Source organism: Mustela nivalis, assembly GCF_964662115.1.
Source record: "Mustela nivalis genome assembly, chromosome: 2".
In the NCBI taxonomy this organism is placed as follows: Eukaryota; Metazoa; Chordata; class Mammalia; order Carnivora; family Mustelidae; genus Mustela; species Mustela nivalis.
In genome coordinates, this window is record NC_139021.1 from 126,166,055 (window position 1) to 126,184,855 (window position 18,801).

At 39.5% G+C, this 18,801-nt stretch overlaps 2 long non-coding RNA genes across 4 annotated transcripts; one reads left to right on the plus strand and one right to left on the minus strand.

The window, feature by feature from the left end:
- Nucleotides 1-318: 318 nt before the first annotated feature.
- LOC309859451 lies at nt 319-9,502 on the plus strand. Of its 3 annotated transcripts, none has more exons than XR_014308708.1 (5): nt 319-616; nt 2,469-2,541; nt 4,782-4,866; nt 8,095-8,290; nt 9,295-9,502. It is a non-coding gene; the product is annotated as an uncharacterized lncRNA (long non-coding RNA). The 3 variants fall into 3 exon arrangements; XR_014308709.1 differs by having other exon boundaries at nt 8,095-8,201; XR_014308710.1 differs by lacking the exon at nt 8,095-8,290.
- On the minus strand, nt 1,856-13,001 carry LOC309859457. Its single transcript, XR_014308717.1, has 3 exons — nt 12,679-13,001; nt 2,686-2,842; nt 1,856-2,109 (listed from the first exon to the last, which is right to left on the minus strand). It is a non-coding gene; the product is annotated as an uncharacterized lncRNA (long non-coding RNA).
- Nucleotides 13,002-18,801: the final 5,800 nt, after the last annotated feature.

The following is an 18,801-nucleotide window of genomic DNA, read 5'->3' on the forward strand; positions in this document are numbered from 1 at the left end:
CGAGTTCCGCCTCAGTGGGGAGCCTGCTTCTCCCTCTGTCCATCCCCTCTACTCGTGAGCACTCTTTCAAAAATAAATACATAAATAAAATATTAAAAAGGAAAATTATGTGAGATAATTATTTGGGGTAAGAGTAGCCTAGCATTGTCAGATCAACATCAGCTTAAGACCAACTTTCATGGTCTTCAGAAATTAAGCAAAGAATGTCTGAAGTGCCCTCTCCAAATTGCACCTTTTGTCCTCTCAGGAATGCTACTTACCAGATTTTGTGTATCATAGGAAGTGAGAGGTGAAGTATTATTGTTAAGGAAACAGAAAACAAATAAAAAGCAGAAGTAACTGAAGTATGTGCTGCTTATTTGTTCCTCTCCTTCTTCAATGGCTCTTGGAACTTGAAGTGATGGCGCAGTCTTGCCATGCATCTGGGCCACAGACCACACGCTCTCTGAGAGAAAGGGGGCCTAGCGAGGGCTGTGTGAGAGAACTAAGATTTACAAAGCACCTTCCATGGGCCTGGCACTGTGCTGAGAGGGAAGGGACAGAACAGTGACTGAGATCCAGCCTTCAAGGAACTGAAAGTTCAGACAAGGGACCCGAAAATTACACTCTTTCTGTGGTAAGCAGGAGGAGACCTTCCGCGTATGAATTCCCCCGTTCGAAGTAGAACTTCCTTTTGTTTGTCCTAAGTGTGTGCCCGCTCAAGTTTCGAGAGAGCTCTCTTACCCTGGCAAGTTAAGGATGGAGTCTTTTTTTTTTTTTTTTAAATCCATGTAATTCACTAACTTTTGTATCTTTTTAACATTTACCTTTTTCAGACCGAGAATACGGAATCTTCTTATATGTTTAAATATGAAAATAAGCAATAGCTGCTGTCTATAATCCTCAAGTGTGCTACATGGGTTTTCACCAACTAGATAGAAATCTGAAGATGGATGTTATTTGCTTTCAGAGGCTGTTATCCGAAGGGAGAGAAGGCGAAACTGGCTGTGGAGGTTCAGGGTTACCCCTTGGCTAAAAACCTGCAGGCACAGATTTCAGATGTAGATCAAGGACCTGAAACCTCTGGTGCTTAGCCTCTTACTCTGGAACAGACTCAAGAGAGAACATCCTGACCCTTAGGGAGATCTGTATGCTTTCCTGACAATGGGATGGATCTACTTACTCGCTAATATGCCTTCTTTATTTCTAATCATGGAGACCGTTTAGCTCTTTGAGCTGTTACTTCATTTTTACCATGACATGTGTTCTTTGTTTAGCTTCATTTTCTCTCACAGGGCTTTGGTTTGAAATAGCTCAGGAAGGGGATTTCATGTCTTGTAGCTATCTAATTTAGAATCGCCTTTCATTTCTCACAGTAATTTTAGCATAATATGTTAATCAAAGTTGTCTTATTTGTTTCCTCTTCTTATTTCTCTGTTTTCACATGACTTTGTTCTTTTTTGTCTATTTCTTGCACAAAGAGCCAAATAAAAATCCCACAAAAAAAACATATAATTTGGACCAATTAAAATAACAAAAATGTTAGGACAATATGGTATTTATTTCTAAGCTTTCTGTACTAAAAATAATAATGCCTCAGATTTATGTTGCAACTCAAGGCACTGTTGCAGTCATTTATCTTCCTATTATTCTCCGGAGGGAGAAATGTTTATTACAATCCTAATTTCATACATGGAGGATAAGTGATTTGTCTAGAGTTTCAAAGTTATTGAGAGCAGAGGTAAGACAAAGGCCTCTGAGTTTCTTGATTCTCACTCTAGTATTCTTTGTAGTAGATTTTGTTGTCATTAGCGTAAGAAAATGCTTTTATGACATAATAATAGACTTGTAAAAGAAACATTGGTTATGGATTATGTTTTGTTTTATGCATAAGTTTTATGTAGGTTTTCTTTAACAGTTTCAAAAGGACTTTGGCTTTAAGTTAGTTTAGAAAATTGCAGATGGTGGGGCACCTGGGTGTCTCAGTCATTAAGCATCTGCTTTTGGCTCAGGTGATGGTCCCAGGGTCCTGGGATCAAGCCCGGCATCATGCTCCTTGCTCAGCGGGAAGCCTGCTTCTTTCTCTTCCACTCCCTCTGCTTTGTGTTCCTTCTCTCGCTATGTCTCCCTCTGTCAAATAAATAAACAAAATCTTTTTAAAAAATTTTAAAAAAGAAAGAAAATTGCAGAAGACATGAAATTCTGTGCAGTGTTGGGGTTTGGTATGATGACTGGCCCCCCCCTTGGCAGAGGTACCAAATACCTCTGGGGTTTTGTCCTTCACACTTCTTTTTAGATTATTGAAATACTCACATGGAGTAAACCAAAGCTTATATGTAGCTTCCCAAGAGGGCTGATGACTGTTTTTAAAATCAAGGGCTTATATGGAAAGTTTGAACAGAGCATGTCCTAGGGCATTCACATTATACTAGAAGCATGGAAAAAGATGGTCCAAAAACTTCCCTACTCATCACTCTGTCCTACCCCAGGGCCTGTGGATTTCAGTCTTCACTCCTTTGGGATAAGAGAGCTACCGCTACTAATGAAAATAAATGCTATCTGGTAAGGATGATGGGTAAAAATAATAGTTAAGATTTTTGTATTAATATGCCACCTTAAATTTCATCTCCTACATGGGCTTTTAGTTTGAGGAGTTTGGATAGGGAGGCGATCTATGTTGAGAGGCCAGAAGCACTGTGAACTCACTGAGTATCTGGGAGTGTAGAAGGCCAAGCTAGACGTGGAGTAAACCACCATCATTCCCCCGTTGGTCCCTCCTGCAGTATTCACAGAAGGTTAAACGGTTTGTGAAATGGCACCAACAGAAGCTACCAGGACGAGTTCAAGCAAAACGTCTTTTAACCTATCAGAAGTTAATAGATTGTAACATTTAATTTTGAAGCAAATATAGTCTATTAGTTTTTGTCATCATGGTGTGTAAGGACATTAAATAGCTAATAATGAAATGGGAGACTGTAGAATACATAACAAAAAACAGTGCTTTGACCAGACAGATATTTGTAAATAAACCTTGGTAAAAAAGAGTCCCATTCCTGCCCACCTCCCAGTGCAGCTTCTGCTCCATCTAAAAAATAGATCAGTTCGATTCATTTTCATTCAGATATTTGAGGGATGTCCACTTTGCACTGGAATACCACGGCTTCAGACATGGGAAGCCACAGCTGCTGCGCAAACCTAGATGTGAATCCCAGGTGTCATAAAGCAGATTATAACTGGGGAGATCACGGGCAACCTCTCCCAGAGAGAGATGCAACATATAGGGGTAGCGTTCCTTTGGTTTTCTTTAATTTATAAAGAAAATATTACAGTGTTGGCTATGTTTGCAGTATACATTGAAAAAAAAAAAAAGAAAAAACATATGTTAGATTAATTAGTATGAGAAAAGATGCTCAACATTATTATTATTTTATTAGCCATCAGAAAAATGTAAATTTAAATAACCAGATCTCACTTCTCAAATGCTAAAATGGCTGAAATCATAAAGACCGAGGGACATCTAGGTGGATCAGTCAGTTAAGGGTACATTTCTTGATCTCAGCTCAGGTCTTGATCTCAGGGTCATGAGTTCAAGGCCCAAATTGGGTTCCACACTGGTCATGGAGCCTACCTAAAAAAAAAAAAAAAAAGTAGGGATGCCTGAGCAGCTCAGTTGGTTAAGTGGCTGCCTTCCGCTCAGGTTGTGATCCCAGGGTCCTGGGATCAAGCCCGGCTTTGGGCTCCCTGCTTAGCAGAGTGCCTGCTTCTCTCTCTCCCTCTACCTGCTCTTCTGCCTACTTGTGATCTCTCTCTCTGAAATATATAAAAAATCTTAAAAAAAAAAAAAAAACACACTAACGAAGTTAGATGCAAAAGAGTATATACCGTATGATTCCATTTCTCTGAAGAGACAAGTACAGTCAAAACTAATCTATAATGGTAAAAAGTAGATCAGTGGTTTCTTGGGACTGGCTTGTGGGGGGTTTGAGGAAATTGACTGCAAAAGAGCACAAGGGAATTTCCTGAGATGATGGAAATATTGTATATTTTGACTAGGGTGAGGGTATGTGGTTATACCTGTGTCAAAAATCATCAGCCTATACACAGAAAATGGTATATATTATATAAAAATTATACTTCAATCAAGTTGATTTAAAATGTTTTCATTATGATTTAGCACTAAAGTTATTTTTAACAAGATCATTTTTTTAAAGATTTTATTTATTTATTTGAGAGAGAGCACATGAGAGGGGGGAGGGGTCCAAGGGAGAAGCAGGCTCCCTGCTAAGCAGGGAGCCCCATGCGGGTCTCCATGCGGGGCTCCATCCCAGGACTCCAGGATCATGACCTGAGCTGAAAACAATCGTTTAACCAACTGAGCCACCCAGGCACCCTCACAAGATAATTCTTTCATAGAGCATCCAAATTAGTCTCAACATGGTGCCCAGCAGTGACATAGGGAACATTTTTATAGTTTACTGAAAAGTAGGGTGCTGATATTGGGGACGCTCTTCTAGCAATTGCTATGAGGTGATTATTTTTCAGTAAGGCATGGGTTAAGCATTATGTTTCTAGATTCAGCCTATCAGGATTTGAACCTAGCTCACCAGCTGCTGGCTGAGTCACCTTGGGAAAGTTACTTAATTTCTTGAAGTGTCACTTTTCTTATGTATAAAATAGGAATAACAGTGGTCTCCATGTTGTAATGTGTGCAGAGATTAAATAAGACAGCTTATGTAAAGAGCCTAGGATACAGGAAATGCTTCGTAACTATTAGTTATTATTTCTGGTTTCACCCCTCACAGGAACTTGGAGATCCGGAGAAGAGAGAACACAGTCTGTGGAGATACAAATCTGTTTTTTCCCTGGTTTTTGTTTTTCTTTCATAATGTACGTAAGACTCTCATGAAAGGAATATTATTTATTCCCAGGAAAAGGATGGAGACTAGGGACATTGGGCTTAAAAGGAGAGACTGAACTAACAGAAGGCACAAGGCTGAGTTTTGCAGCATTCTGTTTGTCCTCATGGTTCTGAGAAGCAGATGAATTTAATGGCAGGCAGCTGCTCTCCAGCCATTCACCCTGCTCACCACAGCAGGTAATTCGGGACCACATTAGGCACAGGTAAAAATAAAGTCCCACCAAATGTTACCTCATGCCCACATTTAAAATCACAAATCAAGGATCTGTGAATCATCTGGCATTCTGGTATCAGGTTCTAGCATTATATTTAACCTCAAACTATTCAATACTTAAGATCCATTAACACAATCAATAGAGAATGGGGTGTATCTGAAGACAGGTTTGCGGATGTTAAGTTTAAAAATGCGTCTGAGGAGTGAGGTCTTCCTCTGCTTGTCTTATCTGCTTTTTGTTCAGGCATTTACAAGTTCTGTTCAGATTCTTGAAGTGAAAGTAAGTGTATTTTTCAATTTTTTTCTGTGGAAAAGAAGGATAATAGTGAAAACATTCTGGAAGAGTCATTTATTTAGAATATTTTCCCAGTAGCTCAGTGTGTGTGTGTGTGTGTGTGTGTGTGTGTTTATCAGACATTTTTATGGAATTATAAGGTCCTGGAAACCTTGCTTTCAAAATTCCTTAGAGACTTATGTTATCGCTAACCCCCTCCCAATTTGTAAGTATATTGTGGGCCACCCCTCACCACCCCGGGTGTAGCTTTTTCTGCCTATGGGTCCTGTCCCTGTGCTTTAACAAAAACCACCTTTTTGCACCAAACAAACAACCCCCCCCCAAAAAAAACCAAAAAAACCCCTCTGGGATATGAAAACTATCTGATTATTTTCTTTGCTTTGAAAAATCCGAGTCCTCAATTCTTGAAGTCTTAAAATGAATGCATAATTACCTTATAAGCCATCGTGCACATTAGTTTGCAAAGGAGAAAAGCTAGGGACCTAGCTTTGCTTAAATGGAATGAACTTTCACAATTAAATCCTTTTTGGGGTGTGTGCTTCCTGAATCCCCAAGATGGCTGTGTTCCCAAGGCGATGTGGAAAGGCAGAGGGGGTGTTGCAACACATCACCCATGAGAATGCAAATGTAAGTCTGAATATAAAATTAAAGACATCTGTAGGAATAATGAAAATGTGTGACTTAACATCTAGTGTCCCAAACCAAGTGAAACACCCAGGGCTTGGCAAACTGATATCTATATCTATATCATTAGTTAAGTGATCATGTGAAGGAGAAGGCCTGAGCTAGTCCAGATTAACCACCATGAGAAACTGATTAAGTTTGTCCCGTTTTATCCCTTATTTAAGAAAAGATTTTTCACATAAAAATATCCGGTTGGTTGACTGCTTCAAACAATGTATATAAGTTGAGTTCTTGTTGAGTATGATGTGATGGGTAGAACCTATAAGAAGTTTGAGTCATTTGAATGTTATCAGTAGAAAAACACTAAACAAAATAACTGAATGTTAGTGAAAAAACACTAGAATGAGGTCTTGGGATACATTAAGCAGAAGATTTTACTGATAATTTTAGTTCTGCTGCTAATGTTCATGATCAAATCATGGTATTGTTTGCTCCTCTTGAAAATAAGGGGGAGAGGGTTGGACTTGATAGTCTTAAACTCTGTAAGCCCTGTCCAAACATAGATGGAATTTTCAAGATATCCATGTACAAAGAGGTACCTTTCTTTAAAATTCATGACTCTAGGGTAGTATCTCAGCTTTTTCTTTCATCAATGATGTGATACTTAAGATAAATAAAAGATACACAGAATTAAATGGTAGTCACATCATTATATAAACTGCTGGGTAAAGATGGTGGCTTTGATATACACACATCATTTCAGTCCCTCATGAACTCCCACTTAAGCTACACAGAGACGAATTTTTAGTTGAGGGCGTAAACTTACAACAAAAAGGAGAGTATGACTGTCTCCGCAAACTGAACAGTGAGAACCTACCTACAAATCACGCATAATAGATACTTCCTAGTTGGTCTCTTCTTTTTGTGACCAGGCTTAGTTTGTATTTTGTTTCCCAGCCAAGGGGAATCCATAGCAACAGCATTTGAGAAGCTTAAAAATAGATGTGTGAGTGGGAAAGCCAAATCCTAAACTGATATTGGAAAAAGATGAGAACCAGTTAGGTTTATACCACACAGTCCTGAAAAACCTCAACATCGGTAGCACCAGGCTAGGGGTAGGGTGGGGAGTGAGAGGGACGGGAGGGGGGTTTGAGTGAGGGGAAGCAGGGGATTACCTGAAGAAGACTGATTGGTAAAAAGCACTCAGATCCCAAGGCCCCTCACTGCCACCCTAGCAGAGAACAAGAGACAAGTAAAGAACCAGGGACAGAGATTCCAAAATCTGAATTTAAATAAATAAATAAATAAATAAATAACAGAGAGGAAATGGAGAAGAGAGAATCATCAACAAGAATGCTTCCCAGAATCAAAAGGCATGGGCTTTCCAAACTGAAAGGTCCCAAAGCATTCTCAGCACAGCGGATTGAAAGAGATTCAAACTAAGAAACAGCAACACTGGAAGCTAGAAGACCATGGGAGAATGCCTTCAAAATTCTGAAGGAAATGACTTCTAAGCTAGAATTTTATTATTATTTTTTAAAAGATTTTGTTTATCTATATGACAGACAGAGATCACAAATAGAGAGGCAGGCAGAGAGAGAGGAGGAAGCAGGCTCTCAGCAGAGCAGAGAGCCCCATGTGGGGCTCGATCCTAGGACCCTGGGATCATGACCTGAGCCAAAGGCAGAGTAAGCTAGAATTTCATATCCAGCCAAGCTATTAATAGAGTATCAAGGCAAGACATTTTCAGACTCAAAACATTTATCTCCCCAAAATAATTTCTAAGAAAGCTGTGGGGTGATATGTTCCACCAAAATAAAGGAACAAATGAAGAAAGAGGAAGACATAGGATGTAAAAAACAGGATACACAACTCAGGGAAAAGATGAAGGGACTCCCCAAAATGATGAAGAAGGGAGTTCCCCAAGTGACAACTGTACATCATGGTCCAGATTGGCACAGTGTGACTCAGAGGCCTGTATGTCATCACCGTTTTGACCTAAAAATGGCTGGGTGAGTCTGGCTCTATGCTCATCTGTACTTTGCTTTTTTGGGTCATGTGCAGATAAAACTCCATTTCTTCTCTTCCTGCATGGGCCATGTGAGGACACTTGTTCCCCCTGTATACGCATTCTACTTGGACCTGCTCCTGAGAGCTAAATGCTAATCAAGGTGAGATCAGAAGCAGCAAATACAGACCATATTCCTGCCTGATGTCCTGTATCTAGCCCATACTCTGCCCTGCCAAGTGTCCCAACTAGGTGAGCCCAGTGTTTCTTAGGACTTACTCTTGGCCTAGCCTGCTATCTCCCCAAAGGGTTTTGGTAAAATCAATGAAATAAAGCCAGACTAAGAGCCAGAATCACACTGTAAACATCCTTCTGTAAATTCTTCTTTTCCATTTAATATGTCATTTTAATGAAATTTATCCATGTTGATATATATGGCTCTAATTAATTCATTTTCACAGCCTATATTCTATTGCTTGACTATACTATAATTTATTAATCTGTTCTGTTGTCGTTTGGACTTTTAGGTCGTTTGCTATTTTGTTATTACAAACAATGCTTGTATGAACATTTTTGTACATGTCTTTGAGGGAATGTGTTAAAGGATTTCTCTTTGGTATTTGCTTAGAGATTTGCTGGATTGTGGCATTTGTGTGTGACTTAACATATATTTCCAAAACTTTCTAAGTAATTTTTTACCAAGTTTTGCTCCCACCAGCAATGTATAAAATTTCTGGTGCTTTACATTCTCACCAATACTTGGTCTTGGCAGACTTATTGAAGTTTGCTATTAAATGTGTATAAAATGTTTTCTCATTATGGTTTTCATTTTCATGTGACCAGGGAGGTTAAACATCTTTTCAAGTTAATTGGCCAATTTGGATTCCTATTCTATGACTTGCCTATTCACATCTTTTGCACATTTTTCTGTTTAAATATTCATCTTTTCCCCTTGGATTTGTGGAAGTAATTTGTATATTCTGGATAATAATCCTTTGTTGATTACAGGTATTCTAAATATCTTTACCCAGAGTGTGGCCTACATCTTCACTTTTATTACAGTATCTTGCTTTTGGTAAACTTAAAAAAATTAAAATGTAAGAGATACAGGTAGAGTACACAATCTTTAAAGATATAGTTCAATAAATTTTAACAAACAAATATACCATATGAATATATATACATATATATTATGTATATATGCATTTTTATTTTTATTTATTTATTTTTTAAAATATTTTTTATTTATTTTTCAGAGAGAGAGAGGGAGCACAAGCAAGGGAACAGCAGGCAGAGGGTGAACAGACTCCCGGCTGAGCAAGGAGCCTGATGCAGGACTTCATCCATCCCAGGACCCTGGGATCATGACCTGAACCAAAGGCAGACACGTAATGGACTGAGCCATCCAGGCATCCCTTTGATGCATTTTTAGAATGTGGTTGAATTAACGAATATTTTCCTTTATGGTTTGTGTCTTTCCCCATCCCAATGTCATAAACACATTTTCTTATTTTTCTTCTAAACTTTATAAAGTTTTATTTTTTTTTTTTTTTACATTTCACAGACCTGGAATGTGTGTGGCGGGGGTGGGGGAGAGAGAGAGAAAGAGAGAGAGAGCGAGTGTACAGTTTGAAGCAGTGACCTAGGTTTTGTTTTGTTCTGCTTTGTTTCCATATGGGTAACCATTTGTTCAAGCAGTCTTGATTGATTGGCCGTTGTTACTCTCTACAAATCCACCACTTTTGTGCATCAAGATTCCATTTGTGTGTGAACCTAATTTTGAGGTACCCCACTGTGTTCCACATTGTGTTCACTGCTTAGCTTTCCACCAATACCCATTATCTTAATTACTATAAATTTACTGTTAGATTTAATATTGAGCAGAGCAAAAACTGCCCCATGTTTTGTACCATAAGCTCCCTGATGGGCACTGAAGTACGAAAGTGCTCAGATGATTCTGCAAACCCAGGCTGGTGAGGAAGAAACTGAACCAGACAGACTTGAGGTCACAAGGGTGTGGCCTTGTATCTGGATCTTTGATTTGAGGCAAGTCAAGCTTCTGTCTGGGCCTCAGCTTTTCCATCTTAAAAATATGTGAATTCTACTGGCTCCATGAGGTTCCTCCCCATCCTTCTGACTCCATCAGAACTGTCTTTCCAGATTTCCAAGAACCGATCCCCTGTGCCCCATAAAGAGCGATATGTGGTGGTATTCACCGCCAGGAAAGAATGACTCCAAGCTCTTGAGTTTTGCTCTTGTGTCTGAAGACTAAACTAGACTATCATTTTTTTCCCTTCCTTTTAAAATCTTCTCGGATCTTGTCAATCTAAGCTCAGAAGAGAACAACTATCATCGATTTCTCATAAATGGCTCATCTATTTCATTTTGTCTAAAACAACTTGGTCTCATTGGGACTGTAAAAATACCTCTTCCTCTTTCAGAATGGATTATTTTTGAGTAATGATACAAATGAAAATCAGTGCGTGGCTTTATCTCGGTTATTTTGAACTAGAACCACCAGAAGAAATATTCCTGCCCTTATAAAGCAAATTAGTTCTATAGCGACACGCTGTAATGAGTGTTCTTTAAGATCTACATTCATTTGTTTACATTTACAAAATAAATACGTGTTGGAGAGAGGATGTAATTATTCTTGGTACTGAAACCTTAAAATTTTTAAAATGAGAATTCATTTTGGACTTCCTTCAAAATATGATTTGTTAGAAAATAATACTGGAAGTATGGCAAGACAGGTATCAAGTCAGGATTATCTGAGTTGGAAGGGATCTTACAGAGCCAGTCAAAGATGAATGTTTTAAGGTAAGAAAAGTAAGGTTCAGACAAAAGAGGGACTTGTCCAAATAGTCAGCTTAGGGGACCCGTTTTGCTCCAGAAAACTCTTCAAGGTGAATTGAGATTTATCTATGTGCTTTTCTCAAATTGTTTAATTACAATGTTGTTCATACATTCAAGGGAAAATCCAGATTTTGTGGAGTCTAAAGTCATTTAATTTGGGGGAGGGGGTTTAAAGGACACAAAATTGCAAATATAATATTAGGTATAAAAGGGAATATTTATTTAGAATAGAAAACCTATCAAACAAATTACTGAAGCTTTTGAGATTCTAGTCCCTTTCTTTGGAGATCTCTTGAGGTGACTTAACAAAAACACACAGAGTGATGTTTCCAAGCACAGTCTACCTTCCCTTCCCCACTAAGAAGATTCCGCCACCCCCAGCAACAGCCAGTGTTTGTGGCTTCATCAGCTTCGTGGTAAATCCGCTTCAGCACACATCATGCGTACTGTTTCACTAATTGTAAGACACAGTATAATACAGTGAATAAAGGCATGCATATCTCATTTTTATGTCATTCTAAAAGAACAAAAGCCCATTTGTCTTAAAGTGTCGTGGCACACATAGGCTTTAAAAAATAAGGGTAAGGAAAAATGATACCTTTTATTCATGGTCTGTTACATGCCAGACTCTCCCTTGTTTTTAGATGAGGAAACAGAAGCTCGTGGAAGTAGAGCAAGCTGTCCGAGGAGATGGAGCTATTTGTATTCTACCACTCCATCCTCCCACCAGCGATTCCAAAATGACTGTGTTCAAGTGCTCTGTCGAGGGCCTAGTGCAGAAGACGCAAAATGATAAATGAGGCCATTCCCCGGCAGTGGAGCTCAGAAGCACAGAATCTTTCCCCCAAAGATACCAGATTCACATCCCTTTGGAAGCTTTCTTCACAAAAATAACAAACCACACAGCTGGTCGGAGGTAGAGTTTGGGTTATTTCCCAATGTTTTAGTTTTAAAGACATTACATAACTGTAGCCCGTTACGGACCAGTGTAGCTCCTCGAAGCTCATGATTTTATCCTTTTCTCAGTTAGTGGAATATAGTCCCATATTCAGAACTTATGACTTCGAGGATATAACATACTGAATTTATCTGAACAAGCCACTTCAATACCCACTTTCAATATGCAGGTGATGAAAAATACTTGATTTTAAAAGGTTGTATCTTATACACCTGGTACATAAGCGTGTTAGAGGGTGCAGTCTGAGAGTTGGGGAGAGCTAGTCTCGCTCCTGTTCTTGCTACTTAACTACTTTTCTCCGATGTGAGGAGTTCTTTCCTTTGGGTACGAAATTCTTAACCTCTTTCAGTGTACCTCATTCAGTTGCAACCCTTGGCAATGAAATAAAAGTATTAGAACTCTGAAACAGTCTATGATTAAAAAATTGTTTTTACAGAAGACTGATGTATGAAAATGTTGATGCCGGCATTATTCTTAGTGGTAGAGTTCTGGAAGTTACCTAGGGAGCCATGCATGGAGAATAGGTAAGTAACTTGGATAACATGATTACCATGGACTATCACTCAACTATTACAAGCACTAAACTAGATCTACTTACTGCATGCAAATCAATCCTAAAAATATCGCATAAAGTAAATACATATATGTATGCATATATATATGTTCATATATGAACAATCACCTCTACAGAATAATACCAGTTACATAAATTACAAACATTTATTTTTAACACAAAATAACAATATGTGTTTTACAAAGATAAGTGGATATTAACGAAGTGGATAACTGGATATTACAAAGATAGGTGTATACATACGTTACATACATCAGGTGCCACAGTCCAGGCTGGTATTGGGCATGGTGATGAAGAAGGAAGGGGTGTGATGGTAGAAAGAGGAACCTTGTGTGGACCAGTGATTCCAGGGTACTATGAAAGAAAAGTCCTGATTAACTCAACCCTGGGCACATACACAATTCGGTAATAGTCACTTGCTTATGAAAGCCTAGAGACTTGTAAGAATCGACACTATACTTTCTCTGACTGAGAAAGTATGAAACGTAAATTTCAATTAGCAAACACAGGCAGTAAAAAGCGTCTCGTATAACTTCAAAATTACTGATAAAATGAGGAAAGGTGAATTTAAAGAAACAGCCAGAATTTATACATTAGACTCAGGTTCTCAATTCACATGTGTGAATGTGGGTTAGGTTTGGGTCTTGAAAAACTTACAGGAAATCCATATGTGATAATAATGAAAGGTTAAATATTCTCAGCATTGGACACTCACCAACTTCATTGTTTCTGTCGTTTTTCCTTTTTTCAGCCAGATTATTTTTGGCTCTACTTTCTCTGGCTTGCTTCTATGGCCAGTCCTGGGCTTCCTCTTCCTTTGGCTGCTGTCTTGGCATGAACATTATTGATATTTCTTTTAAAGAAGTAAATAGTTCTTGCTTTGGCCACACACAATGTAAACTCTCTCCCTTTTCCCACTTGCCTCTCTCTGGTGCACACACACATGCACACACAGAGCTACTCCTAAGACACTGAATAAAGCCAACTCTACAATTAGTGACCTAAGAGTGATATTTAATCGCAGGGTAAAAGAGGTGGTATAAATATGATAAAATGAACAAAAACATTCCAGAGAATTCCAAGAAGCCTTTTGTTCCACAAAGAAAGATAATCAGGGACCAAAATTTCTTATTCTTTATCATATTCTCCATTTCCACAGCCCAAATCTAAGTATTTAAATGACATTACTATACATGATTTAATATTTTACCCAAGAAAAATCTTTTGATGATCATAAATCCCATTCCCAGATAGAGCTTGCATCCCCCAACTTTTTTTGTGACCACAACTTAATGATTTCTCTTTTTTGTCCACAGGTTTTTGCCTTGGTGTTTAAAGGTTTTGTAGAGTAAGTAAATTTCAATGCAGAAGCTCAAGGTAATGATAGTTGCTTAGAATGGAAGGAATTTGAGCTATAACATTCCTATTTTACTTATCTCTCATTAGTTGGGAATGAGGACCTTCAGGTTAATGAACATCCCAGATACCTCAAGTTTTTATTTTGAAAGGCCAAATATGATTATTACAATGCTATGGTATTAGTAATATTTGTACATAACTTTGAAAGAAAAATATTTACACTGAATTTTTCACTTCTTGGGTTTCTTGTTTAGAATGTATGCATTATCTTCTCTGGATTTGTCACTAGTGGTCATCATGAATAGTGAAGAGTAGTTAGGAAGCTTGCTTTCTGACAGTGGCAGGTGCAACACTGTGGTGTGGTGGTTGAGCGAAGGGGCCCAGGGGCTAGGCTGCCTGGGTTGAATCCTGGTTCTGCTGATAATGAACTGTATGGCCTTGGGCAAGTTATTCAACTTCTTTGTACTTTATGGGGTTATTATAAAAGCTAAGTGAGGTGATATTTGCAGGACACTTAGAATAGTACTTGTCACATAGCACTATTTCTGTGTAGGTTACATGAAAATCAGTGTTTCAGCAAGTCCTACTGAGGTGAAAGTGAATGAGCTTGGACTGCTGTGGGACTCATTGTAAGTTACGTTTGCATTTATTTATTTGAGAGAGTGAGAAGAGAGAGAGCAGGGAAGAAGAGAGGGGGGAAGTGGGAGAACCAGAAGCAGACTCCCTGCTGAGCAGGGCCTGAGGCTGGGCTCCATCCCAGGACTCTGAGATCATGACCTGAGCTGAAGGCAGATACTTAACTGACTGAGCTACCCAGGCGCCCCTATGTTGGCATTTTATAGTTTTTCTGCCTCCTCTCTTTCTGGTGGTTGCCAGTTGAGTCCATTTCTAGTACCTAGTCTCACTCTCTTATTAAGCGAGTGTTGCTAATTTGTGGTGGCCTGGGAAATGAAGACATCAACTAGACATCAACTAACTAGACATCAACTAACTAGACTTTCATCTAAAATTAAGTTGAGGGGTGCCTAGGAGGCTTAGTTGTTAAGTGGCTGCCTTTGGCTCAGGTCATGAATCCAGGGTCTTGGGATCGAGTCTTGCATCGGGCTCCCTGCTCAGCAGGAAGCCTGCTTCTTCCTCTCCCACTCCCCATGCTTGTGTTAACCTCTCTCACTGTGTCTATGTCAAATAAATAAATAAAATCTTTTAAAAAATAAAATTGAATTAAGTTGAATAGTTTAAAGATCTTTCTTACGAATCATGCGTACAGTCTTTAGTTCTTGGATGAAGAAGCAGCTACCTAATTTACTCAGAAAAGGCCTTTTTTTTCCTCCTCTTCCAAATACCTATTATGTTCTGAATAACTGAATGCAATTGTTAACTGTTTTATCATACAACCTTTTATTTGGTAATATACATTCTGCATTGAGTATCCCAGTTCTTTACTCTTCCCTCCCCATTTCTACAAATGCTTCCATTTCCTGGTAATCATTCTGGGACAGCAAAGAATGTGTTGGCCTCCAGGAAAAGGAATGGCTATCATGGAAGGTGATAGTTACATAATCTCTCTCAGAGAACGGCCATAACTCTCTGTGAGCTTCTGGACTCTCGAGGTTTTCTTAAACGTTTTTTGTGTTTGTTTTTTTTTTTTAAACCTAATCCACATCTTCCCTATATGAGTGTAGGTGCATAATTCTAATTAGGATGTATGAAACAAAACAAAGCTGTTGAAAGTTCATGTAAGTCATCACTAGATTGACTCTCCACTTCCTTCTACTTTCCACCTCAAAATGCCAACAACCCAAAAACAAACAAACCATTCTTTTGGAATTATTCTTCTTGGCTTTGTAGTGAGTGGAAAGAATGAATTTAAGAGCAATCTTGAAAGCCGCCAAGAAGACCTTAATTTCAGTCATGGTCATAAAATTTTTGAGTTAGAAGGGTCCATAAAAAAATTTACCTCAACTTCTGGATTTTTCAGATGAGGAAACTGAGACCAGGAAAAATTAAATGACCTGACTAAACTTACAAAACCAGAACTTGACATTTTAAATGCTGGTGAAGCTGTAATTTTTTTGGCCGTGATACCTACTATGGGACGTGAGATATATTGTGAGTTGTATCAGCTGGGTCTATCTCAGTTGCGAGTGATTTAAAAAACCAAAAAACCAAAAAACCAAAAACCCAGCCTAAACTAACTTAAGGAAAAGGAGAAAAATTACTGGCTCTTTACTACAAGTAAAGAGTTTAGAGGGAAGTTTGGCTTCAAGCATCCCACAATCTGACAGCTCAAGTAATGTCAGCAGAACCCATTTCCTCTATTGTTCTCTGACAGATTCCTCTTCCGTATGTGAGAGATGGTGCCAACAGCTCCAGACTCAATATCTTCTCAGATTCTATCCTCTTAGGTTCAATAGGAAAGAGTCAGGAGCTCCAGAAGTAGACTCCTATCATCCTATTAGCTCTGAGGGGGCACATGTGACATTTCCACAGAGGTCACAGAGACCAGGAGAAATGTGATATGTTGATTAGCTTAGGCTTGTGTCACATACAGTGAGAATTTTACACAAATTATCTGAAAGAGTTAGTATATACATGTTATTTATTATATTCTAACAATCATCTAACCCCTCTCTGCCAGTTCTTTCTAAGGACTTTACAAATATTAATCCATTTAACCATCTTAACAACTGAATGAGATAGGTACTGGAACTATCCCTGTTTCAGAAATAAGAAAACCAAGTCACAGAGAGGTTAAGTAATGTGCCCAAGGTGACGCAGCTTATAATCTGCAGAATAGCCCCAATTCCATGTGAGGCAATCTTGCTCTTGAATACCTACTTTCCCACCGTGTACCTGAGTAATTTAATTCTTCCGTTGTATCTACCACAGCCATCTTCTTTTTTAAAGTTTTATTTATGAGAAAGAAAGCACGTGAGTGGGGGAGGGGCAAAGAGAGAGGGGAAAGAGAGAATCCTAAGCAGGCTCCATGCTCAGCTCAGCGCAGAGCCCCACGCAGTCCTTGATCTCACGACCCTGAGATCACGACCTGAGCAAAAACCAAGAGTCGGATGCTCAACCAACTGAGTCACCCAGCCTCCTCTCTGGTACAGACACCTTCTTAACTGCAACAGTGAACTAGGTTGAGCCTATGATTTTTCTTCCTTCTTGTCATGGGGAGACTGATGAACACAAAGGGCAAGTGGTGTACAGAAGGGGTTGTCAGGGCCAGAGGCAAGGGGCAGAGTGAGCTCAGTGCGGGTAACAGCCAGTTCTCAGTATTCCGGGCTTCCTTTTCAAACAGTCTTTGGGCTCTTGTAGAATGAGTTCACATGCATACTACATTTGCTAATTCTGGGAACTGAGAAGATCTGCCAATAAGCTTCTTGGAGATGGATGACTTTTTAAATGTCAAATGCAACATTGAGCCGTTAAATTGTGCTATTTAAAATGTCAGGAAAAACCATTATTTTTGTAGACAGGGCTTCAGTGTGGTCTGATTTCAAGTCTGTAGAATGATTCCTGTCTTTGAGAAGAATCCTTCTTTTCTAATTTTGAAAGGTTGCTGTTGTTTTGTCCAGAAAAGACTGGTCTGAGAGGCATTTCTGGCCGCTGCGCCCAAGCTTGCATGGGCAAAGAGTTGAACTCTTGCAAGGTGATTCCACCCCGTACTAGTTTCGTCCTTACAGAAACTCGCCCGAAAAGCTAGCCCTTTCCTTACCTCCCTCCTGTACTAAAACCTCCTCCCCACCTCTTCTCCCTCCCACCCCAACCGAGAGCTCTGGGTGTTTTTCCCTCTAGAATCCATTCCAGTTGTGTTGTTTTCAGCCATTTTGACTAGTAGAGTAGACTTCATTCCTCCAAAGAATAATATAATTGAGTGCTTTGGATGACAGCAGCCCAGGGCAAGTGCCAAGTAATGACTGGTCCCAGTGGAGAGTTAGAGCCTTGAAGCTTTGGGTCTTTCTCTCCATACTGTCTTTTTCATCCAGACCTTGTCCCACGATTAGGAGCATGAATGAAATTGCCAGAAAGTGATCTGGAGCTTGAGTGATATGTGTCCAAGTGGATGAGAGAGAGGTCAACCAACTTCCCATGTTGCAGGTGCGGGGTGAGGGAGGGGGTTGCTGGGAGAGGGAGGGATGGGTCCCCTCTGTTCTGCGGCACGGCGGTCTCATGAAGCCTTCTTTTAGTATGCTGAGCCTCTCCTCCTCTGGCTTCCTCCTTCATCATGACCCAGCTTAATCACCTCAAATTGTTAGGTTGTAGGAGATGACTCCCAATCCGTCTCCGTATCTGAAATTATATGGTAAGGCCTACCACATAATTTACGAGAAACTCAATTAATTTGGTGTATGTTGGGGGTGGGGGGAACCTCTGTCTTGCTAGTGTAGGAGACTGCCATCTTGTGTCTACCACGACTCAGTATGAATACAGGGTTTTCCATGTTCTATAAGCGTCACATTTATGAAGCCCTTTAAAGAGGTGAACAATGCGGCTGAGGCCCAAGGCACCGCATTGCATGTGGAAAGGCCCAGTTTATAGCCTGAGCTCTAGAACCATCTAGCGGGCTCATATCAAAGAGAAATTTTTCTGATCCTTTTTTTCTCTTGTGAAATAAGGAAATGAACTAGATCATTTCTAAGCTGTGCTTCCTACTTGAAGAATCACATCTGTATTTCTGAAGTTGAATTTTTAAAAAACATGAAGGATTGTTTTCTATCTCCATAGTCTTGGAAACGTCAATGAGTATTTGTCCTGTGTAACAAACAGATAAGAGAACTGAGACACAGAGACATTTATAGCTCATCGAACATCAAATCCTGAGTCCTTCAGAGAGCTTCTGTTCCCTCGTGTGATACTTTGTCTGTGAGTCACTGACCTACATCACACAGGCCGTGCTGGCTCTTCCACTCTGGGACTAACACGGTAAAGTCAGTGGGGATGAACAGCTTGGTTCCCAGATCACTCAGCTGGGAGATGATATTTAGAATGATGGCTGAAAAACAATTCTGACCA